This window comes from Cnephaeus nilssonii, assembly GCF_951640355.1.
Source record: "Cnephaeus nilssonii genome assembly, chromosome: 18".
NCBI lineage: Eukaryota > Metazoa > Chordata > Mammalia > Chiroptera > Vespertilionidae > Cnephaeus > Cnephaeus nilssonii.
Window position 1 is genome coordinate 54,427,967 of NC_137089.1, and position 9,020 is coordinate 54,436,986.

General features: G+C 44.4%; 1 pseudogene across 1 annotated transcript in view; it reads right to left on the minus strand.

Moving 5' to 3' along the window:
* Positions 1-266: 266 nt before the first annotated feature.
* Positions 267-9,020, minus strand: part of LOC307114305 (jun dimerization protein 2-like) — a 9,411-nt pseudogene continuing 657 nt past the window's right edge. Inside the window, exons 2-3 of the transcript in view lie at positions 4,579-4,685; positions 267-854 (exon numbers count right to left, since the gene is read on the minus strand). The product of the transcript in view is annotated as a jun dimerization protein 2-like (transcript). The remainder of the gene's footprint in view (positions 855-4,578; positions 4,686-9,020) is intronic.

Genomic DNA, 9,020 nt, shown 5'->3' on the forward strand with positions numbered 1-9,020 from the left:
TGGGTGTCTCTCCAGACCAGAGCCTCTGTCCTGCCTCCTGCAAGCCTGGTCCCAGACATAAGAGGCCCCCCTCAGGACTACTTTGGTCTCAGCGTTTGGTCCTGGGTTTCATCAGCCTGGGTTTCTTCCCCTGGTGTGGCTGATCAGAGTTTCACAACAAAAGCCTGGCCAATGCTGGCTGTGCTGAGCCTCATTGAAGAGTTTTCATGCAGCAAGGAAGAGCCCTCTGGGACCCTCCTCCTCTTCCTCCTCCTCCCAGCCCATGGTCACTTCTTCTCCAGCTGCTCCAGCAGTGGGTTGCCTTCTGAGTCGGGGGTCTTAAAGCTATCGATCCTGACGATGCAGGTGGGGCGATGCCGGTTGAGCATCAGGATGAGCTGCTGCCGCTCCTGCTTCAGCTCCTCCATCTGGGGTTTCAGCTCCGCATTCATGAGCTCCAGCCACTCAGATTCCCGCTACAGAAACTCCGTCCGCTCCTTCTTCTTGTTCCGGCATCGGGCTGCTGCCACTTTGTTCTTTTCCCGGCGCCTTTTCCTCTGCTCCTCTTCCTCGTCTACCTCACTTTTCACAAGTTGAGGCCTCTTGCCCAGTTTCACCTCCAGGAAGTGCAAGGGGGTGATCATGGCCCCAATGTTGCGGATGTCAGCTTATTTCAGCTCCTCTGTAGTCAGGGCCGAGCTGGGGAGTCCGGTCAGGGGGCCGAGCCCTGGCAGAGAGCCGGCAGTCAGAAAGGGCCCAGGATCTGCGCAGGCATCCTAGTAGGAGGAGTGGCAGCCCAGCTGTGCAGAGCCGCGGGCGGAGGTGGTGTCCCTGGGGCCGGGCCCAGCTGCAGGCGCTGTGCCTGATCAGCACTGCTGCCACAGGGCCACTGAGCCTCCCTCTCTCAGGCTGTGGCAGGTGGCCCGGGCCTCCCTCTTTGAGACAATCATCGGGGGGCTCCATGATCCATCACCCAGCGGAGGGAGGCCCTGCCCACCCAGCTGGGGCTCCTTGATCCATCGCTGTACATAAGGTGGCCTGGGCCTCCCTCTTTGGGGCAATCATGGGGTGATGGCGGGCCCCCGGACCAATCACATCACACCTGCCTTGGCTGGCCTGGTGCCAGTGTGTGTCTTAAGGTAATAGTCCAGAAGGACGTCCGGAAGGTCCTTTTGCTGTTCGGTCATTTGTCGATTTGCATATTACACTTTTGTTATTATAGATGGCTCACTGCTCTGGCTTGCTCACTGGGGAGCTGGAAACTTCAGTGCTTAGACAATACAGCGCTGACGTGTTATCCGGGACCTGCCTGTAAACGTGCAGTCTGTGACTGTCACAGGGCGCCGAGGGCGCTGGGTTAGCGGTGGCCATGAACACAGCAAAGTGGGAGCTCAGATGCACAGACTTGCCTCCTGCGGTCTGGGTGGCTCTGAGCTGGTGGCAGGAAACCCACCCCTAATCCCATTTAAAATGTTAGCAAAAGCGGAGGGAAAGCAGCTGCCTCAGAAACTCCACACTCTCACTCCAGAAGAACACATCTGTATACAGTGGAATGTGTCGGACATTTAGGCCCCAAACCAATTCTTGACCTAGGTATGAATAAGCAGAGTTATAAAACCCTCAGCTAGCTCCTTTCTGGTTTCCCTTAAAAAGATAGAGGGAGGGAGGGCCTCCCAATTTGTACAGATGTGTCTGTTACCATTAACTTGGCAAGACCACAGGGTGAACCAAGACAGACACAATACCCAATAATGGGAAACACTGAAAAGCTATACCATTGGTTATTATAGTATTTTTTGTGAGAAATCACTTTACTGCCCTAAAATAATTACCTATTGTGTAAGTCTTTGTAAAGACTAAGAAAATTTTCCTAAGAATGGATTGGCTGATTTTCAAAATTATTATCTACTAGAGACCCAGTGCACAAAATCATGCACAGGTGGGGTCTGGCCAGCCTACCCTGATCAGGGCCAATTTGGCCCCGCCGGCCAGGGGGCGGGGACATGGGAGGTTGGCAGGCTGGTCCCTCCCCTGATTGAGCGGGGGAGATTGGGGGTGAGGCCGGCCAGGGCGAGGTGCTGTGGGCGGTTTGCAGGCCAGGAGGGACTGATCAGGGGTGGGTCTGGCCGGGGGAGGCCCCACCATCTGGTTGAACTCCCAGTGGAAGGGACAATTTGCATATTTGCCTTTTATTATACAGGATGTGGCCTCCAGACAAAGAGCACTGAGCCGATGCCTAGACCGCTGGCCATGCTTGTCCCCCACATGGCCATGGACGGCCTCTCCAGTTCAAGGCTGTGGAACCTGGGGCAGGCCAGTGTGGCTGAGTGCCTGCCCCATGGGGACACCAGCAAATGTTTAAATGGTGAGCTGTGGTATTTTGGGAAAATTTAAGAGTTGAACATTTTATATGCCTGCAGTTTACCAATGGACACAGTTTCTTTATTTGTAACCACCTTGAGCTATGTGACCATGTCATACATATTAACCATGAGAAATCACTTAGGTGTTGACAGTTGACAGCATCCATTATATTCACTAATGTTTGAAATTTTAACCATCAGTCTGTATATACATATATAGTTGTTCATATAAAACTAACATATATTCATACATTCCATTAAGTTATTTTTACTTAACTTTTAAAGTATGTTGCTTTTAAATTTCTCTTTGACAACATTTCATGTCATCTACTGTCTAGAAATTTGGCTACAAGAAGCCAATGTGAAGTTTCTAGCAAATATTATTAGCTTTACTTAAATGGATATGTTAGCTTTACAAATTCAGATTTTGCAAATTGACTAGTACCTGTACATTGTAATTGAGCTGATGGCTACCTTCCACCCAGGAGAGGGCAGTGACATCACACTCTCCGAGAGTCATCCAGGCCTAGAGAGGCTGCAGGACAGACGTTCTCCACCGTTAGACCCACAGCCTCCTGGAATGTCACCAGTAAGCTGACGATCTAACACCTGACGCCATTTCCCTTGGGACCCTCACTGTGCTTGGTGATGAAGTGCCAGGCCAGATGCTAGAAGATGACCCAAACTCTAGCACCTCTGTTTCTCTGTGGACATTCTAGGCTCCAATTCGTAGGGTGGCAACCATCTTTGGTTTTTAGTCTTTAAGGGTGTTTTTTAATTGGTTGTTTTTTCTCAATGACTTTGAACTTCACAGCCTCTTCATTGTATTCTTATACTGGAAACACTTCTAAAAACTTTAACTGGTTTTACTGAAATGAAACCACAGGAAAAATCTTTGTTACTTATGTCATCAGGTTATCCTATATTTTCAATGTGATATTTATTGGGAAAAGTCTTAAGAAGGGGGAGGAGAGAGAACATAAAGGAAATTTCCAAGATAGAGTGGGTTAGCAGTTCTCCAAGAGCTGGTCATTTCCCTTTCTTCATTCCCTCATTTATCCAGCAAGTTCCTGCTGAACAGCCAGGTGTAAGCAGAGACAGACAATGAGAACTTACAGATAAGAGAGCCTCGGAAGTCGTTAGCCAGGCAGGAGATGAACTGCTGTGGAAACACACACAGCATGTGCTACAGCCTCAGCCCGGTGCACATGCATGCTTCACTACAAGTAGCATGGTTACTCCCAAGGCTTACAGGAGATGGGGAATGTTTATGGGTGTACGAAGACAAAATGAGATCATGGGATTATCTTCAGGGATAATTCAAGGTAGAATTTAAATTGAGGCTTTTTTCTTAGGTATGTTTGTAAGAAAAGAGTGAAGACAGGGAGTATATACAATGGAGTCACTTTAACCAAGCTGCTAAAATTAACAGGAGGAAGGTTGAGGCATGAGGAGAGACCATTCTTGTTCTAACTCACTCAGAAACAAACTTTTTTAAACTTTCCAGTCCTATGTCAATGCCTGGACATACCGAGACCTCCAGGTCGCCCTCTAACTGACCCCTGAGGGCTCACCTTGCCAGGCCACCTGATCCCCTGAGGGACTCACATATACATCCACCCCACATCCATTGTTCAGACCGCGGGGACTAGCCAGAGCTCCTGGTACTCGTCACCCGCCTCCTGCCATCTGACCGATCACCGTCCTGACCCACCCTAGGGCGAAGCACGCAGGACTGATAGTTCTCAACAAAGTGCTTTTTGCTGTAAGAACTCACTACTTTTTTTCTTTGGAACACTTCTGGGTTTTTGTCCAGCTGTGTTTCCAGGTTGCAAACTCCAAGACCCTTGAATAAATGTCCATCACTTATTTCTAGCACAGCCTCCAGATTCCTTCTGTGTTCATCCAGCATATGGTTTTGGTATTGAGAAGTTGGAGTGTATATCGAGAGCTAACTCACAAGGAGAAAATTTCAATGGCTATATAAGGAACAATAAACAATTCACTTTGGCCAAATCTCAGATTGTTTGGAAAACATTTTATAAATAGAATATTCCATGTTTGCTTACTTTCTGCAAGATGGCCTTGACCTCAGATGTCTAGAGAGACGATGAAAAGCTGTAAGATTCTCTAGGACTCACTGTCTTCCTTGGTTCAAAACTACTCCAAACCCCACCCTTTCTCCCAAGTCTCCAAGTATCTGGCTTTTCATCAAGGTTCTTCCTTCTGTATTTACCTTGTTTCAACATTGGCCCAGAACCCAAGGCCAGCAGACAGTGCCAACTGGTAAGCTCCATTTTGCTGTCTCTTGGCCACCACTGTGTTATCCAGGTCCTCTGTGACCTGCCCATTTGGAGAAAGAGAAGCTCACCAATGAAATCTTGTGGGGGTAAATTTGAGAGGCAAATAAAAAAATGACCGTATAGCTTTGATTGGAGCCAGATTGGAGCCAGATTGGACTAGAGTCAAACTGTATTCACCATGACAACCAAATGACAAAACCCAGGTGTGAGAGATTTATAAAGAAATTCTGAGCTAGTTATGGCCATAAGATTTGAAAAATTGGTGTAAGAAGAGATAGCAATGCCTGTATTCAGCAGGTTTTAATAAGTGGATGAATGAGTGGTAGGAGATCCCAGGCTAGGCAACTTTTGGGAGCTTTCCATGTTTCGGCATTTGTTAAATAACTATAAAGATCGGGTATCGCTGTCTCCCCAAGGGTCTGCCATGTCCCGTCTCAGGCAGGGCCCGTCCACAGGAGGCTCCAGTGACTCTGTGTTGCTTTATGGCCCCGGGGCCCTTTGCTCTCTGCTCTGATTCACACAGAGAAAGAATGTTTTACATTGAGGTTGCACAAAATGAGCACATGGAAGGGCAGGAAATGAAGTCTGTGTCTATGTCTCAGAACTATTTTGTTCTCAGCATCGACGGCTAATGTAGGATGGCAGACTTAGGGGGAGTCAGTCGCTGCGTGGGCAGGAGGGGAGGTATGGCTAGTAAACCAAATCAACTGGCAAGCGATCACCAGCAATGCTCTTCCAAATGTAACTCTGTCCCGGCTACAGGGAGCTCTCGCTCACAAACTGGCCTGTTCAGGGCCCCCTGCGTCTTTCTTTGCCTCCTCAGTGGCCTTTGTAGTATTTGTTTCAGGCCCTTGATGCTAAAATTTCTTTCTCCACAACCAGTGGAGTGAAAACTAAGTCCTTTGTTTTTCTCTTTATTGTTTCTCTTTGATGGGTTGTTCTTTTTCTCTTCTAGCACTTATAAGAAAAACAGTTACATTTTGATTCTGCTTAGGACGTTATAATGGCAGACACCCAAATAGCTATATTCGGTTGCTTTAAGCTAAGCTTTACAATTTACATTTTCTAGACAGAAGAAAAATGCCAATAAAGATGATTATTTTATTATTTCTGAAGGAAAGTTCTCCAAAGTGTGTTGGTAACTGCAAAAATGCTCACTGGGAGTTTGTTAAAAAATAAATGCTGTATCATTTTGTACCTTTATCAGCTTTGAAACCATTTCTGTTGGTTTCCTAGAGAGGGAGAGAGAGATTTGTTCCACTTATTCATGCATTCATTGCTTGCCCTGACCAGGGATCGAACCCACAATCTTGGCATACTGCTACCCGGCCAAGACCTCAAAGGAAACTTTTAAAGAGGACTTTTGCTGACAAAATAATTGTTTATTTGTGTTAATACTTGAGGTATCACTGAGTATTTATGTGGTAAGTCAGCATTGGGGGATAAGGATGAACAAGAAGAGGGTGGATAGTCAATTCTGTAATGTTTGATGCAGTTCTCAGGGGCTTTCTCAACACAACCAGGTACATCTTGACAGAGGAGCCAAGCTTAGGACTGAATTTTCACCTCCAAAGAGAGAAAACACACGGGACACAGACCCATGGATCTGAAGCATGGAGCACAATGGCCCACATCTGACATAATACGTAAGGATGACTTCACAGTTTCATTTTTTCCAATCATACTGCGTGACAATGTGTAGAGTTCCTGATTTGTTTTAAAAATTTTTTTATTGATTTTAGAGAGGAAGGGAATAGGAGAGAAAGAAACATCCATGATGAGAGAAAATCATTGATCGGCTACCTCCTGCACGCCCCACACTAGGGACTGAGCCCACAACCCAGGTATGTGCCCTGACCAGGAATTGAACCGTGACCTCCTGGTTCATAGGTCAACACTCAACCACTGAGCCACGCCGCCTGGGCTGAAGTTCCTGATTTTTTAAATCAGTACCCTGACTTCACAAATATGCTCATCACTGCTCCCTCCCTCCCAGGCTAGCACATTGACATAACTAAAATAGTGACATGTCAAGCAACAAATGTTTAGCAACATAGCTCAGAAAATTATATTAGTTCACTATACATTATTATGATGTGATTAAAATGTTGGTTTTGATTATCAATACTTAGACATGTTTACTACATGATTTGGGGGGATAAGAACAAAAGTTTGGACTTACAGTGGAACTATTATTTTACTATTTAAAAATTGTAGGTCTATGAAAAATGGCCCAATCACACTACTTCAGTGTTCAAGTATGGGTAAGGCTAGCTCATTTCCAGTAACACAAAGCAATTTGTAATGAAGCCAGGAGAAAATAATAGGCTTGTGGATGAGAATTGAAATCAGTTTCTTTTCTCTGAATCTCAGAATTAATTTAAACTAATTTTATTTTATTTTATTTTTTGTTAATTATCACCAGAGGACTTGTTTCCTATTGATTTTTAGACATAGTGGTGGATCGGGAGAGAGACAGAGAGAGAGAGAAGCATCGATATGAGAGAGACACATCAATTGGTTGCCTCCTGCACATGCCCCAACTGGGACTTTGGATCCAGCCTGCCACTGAGGTACATGCCCTTGACTGGCCTCGAACCTGGGAGCCTTCAGTCCGCAGGCCAACATTCTATCCACTGAGCCAAACCAGCTAGAGCTAAACTCATTTTAAAGTTTTGCTGATATTTACTGAGCTATCATTAGTAGAATTTAATCTTTTTACCTGCCTTTAAATAATTCTACCCATCAAGGAAAATATAGATGAGGTTGAATTTATATTATCTTAATTATGAATCATGTCTTCCATTTTTAAAATTAGGTCCCATGGACTCATTCTATGAAGATCATATGAAACATTGCTTAAAGGTTTTCTTGACTAAGTTGCTTTTCCAAAGACCTTTCTCAAGAGCCAGCTCAATGATTTGAAAGCCATCTGTTCTGTAGACTAAAATAATACAGCCAAAGCAAGGAACTGAGAAAAATGCCTGTATTCTCCCAATGGAGAAGAGAAAAATGAAAAGATGTAATGGAATTCCTGGAGATGTTCTTGTATCAGAGACTCTAATTGGAGAAGCACTTTTAACACATGTGTCTACAAACACATCCATTAATCAACGTATCATTTCTCAGGTTGAGTTTATATGATTAACTTGTACTTTCTTTGACCTAATATGTTTATTTTAACAATGTCAAGAAATACCAGCGTGAAGAGACACAATGGAGAAAAAATACACTTTGGTCATATGGGTTAAATCATTTTGAAAACCATGTGTGAGGTTAAAAAACACTTTTAATAATTGTTTAATTACTTTCTTATCATTAAGAAAAATGATCTTTTAGAATGAAATAGACCTGAAAAAATGAAAACCTATTAAAAAATAATGATCATATGCTATGAAAAGAATGGGTGGTGTTTCAAGAATGAAGAAAGTCCAAAGGACTATCAGAGAGAAGGGAAATATTAGAGGATTCAAGCACTTTCACTCACCCTAACTCTGCTAGTATGATGAATTATTAATCAGTACTAAAGCCAAGAAAATTATGCAAAAGAATGCTAAAGTAATTTAAGTATTTCAGTTGCATAAGACAATGCTTCTCTGAACAACCAGAGAAAGAATATTCTAAATGTATGTGTGAAACTAATGACAGCTTTCTATGTGGATACAGAAAATGCATCCATTAAGTCAGTAGGCAATCAAGTGAGTGATAGATCACGTCCCAGATGCTACTGCAGGCCCCTGAGTGCAGTATGAGCTAGCTCCACCTGGTGGGAGTCTGCACTCCAGTGAAAGGGTGGCGACTGATCTCTGATACCCAAGTACATCAATATAATAACTTCCAAACCAATAGGAACCAGAATAAAGTAGATAGAGATGAGGTGTTACTGGATGGAATGGTGGGAGCAGCTGTTTTGTAGAGGCTGGCCAGGAAAGGTCTCTGAGCAAGGGACAATCCTAAAAATATTTAAATAATAAAATAATAAAACGCTGGTGACTAGACATTAGGTGTGAAGAAGATTTGGGGTGACCCTGAGGTTTCTGGCTTTGTAAAAGAGAGAGCATTGGGGCCCATGTCAAGTTGGAAGATTTGTGAAGAGAAGATTTAGAGGCAGCTATTAGTCTGGGTGGTGGAGACACAAGAATTTGATAAAACGCGCCTGTGGTCGGAGCGCAAACGGCGGCCCACATCTGCATGTAAGGCAGGAATCCTTCGTGTGCCCATTTGACCTCACTGGGAGTGGGATTTCCAGCATGCAGTCTTCCACTTTATCTAATCAATAATGCAGTTATTGATCAATAAAGCAGTTTCTGATGGCTGGTGATACTGGCTGAACTCCTTCATTTTTGCAGCGTTGGGTCAAGCTTGTATGAACACA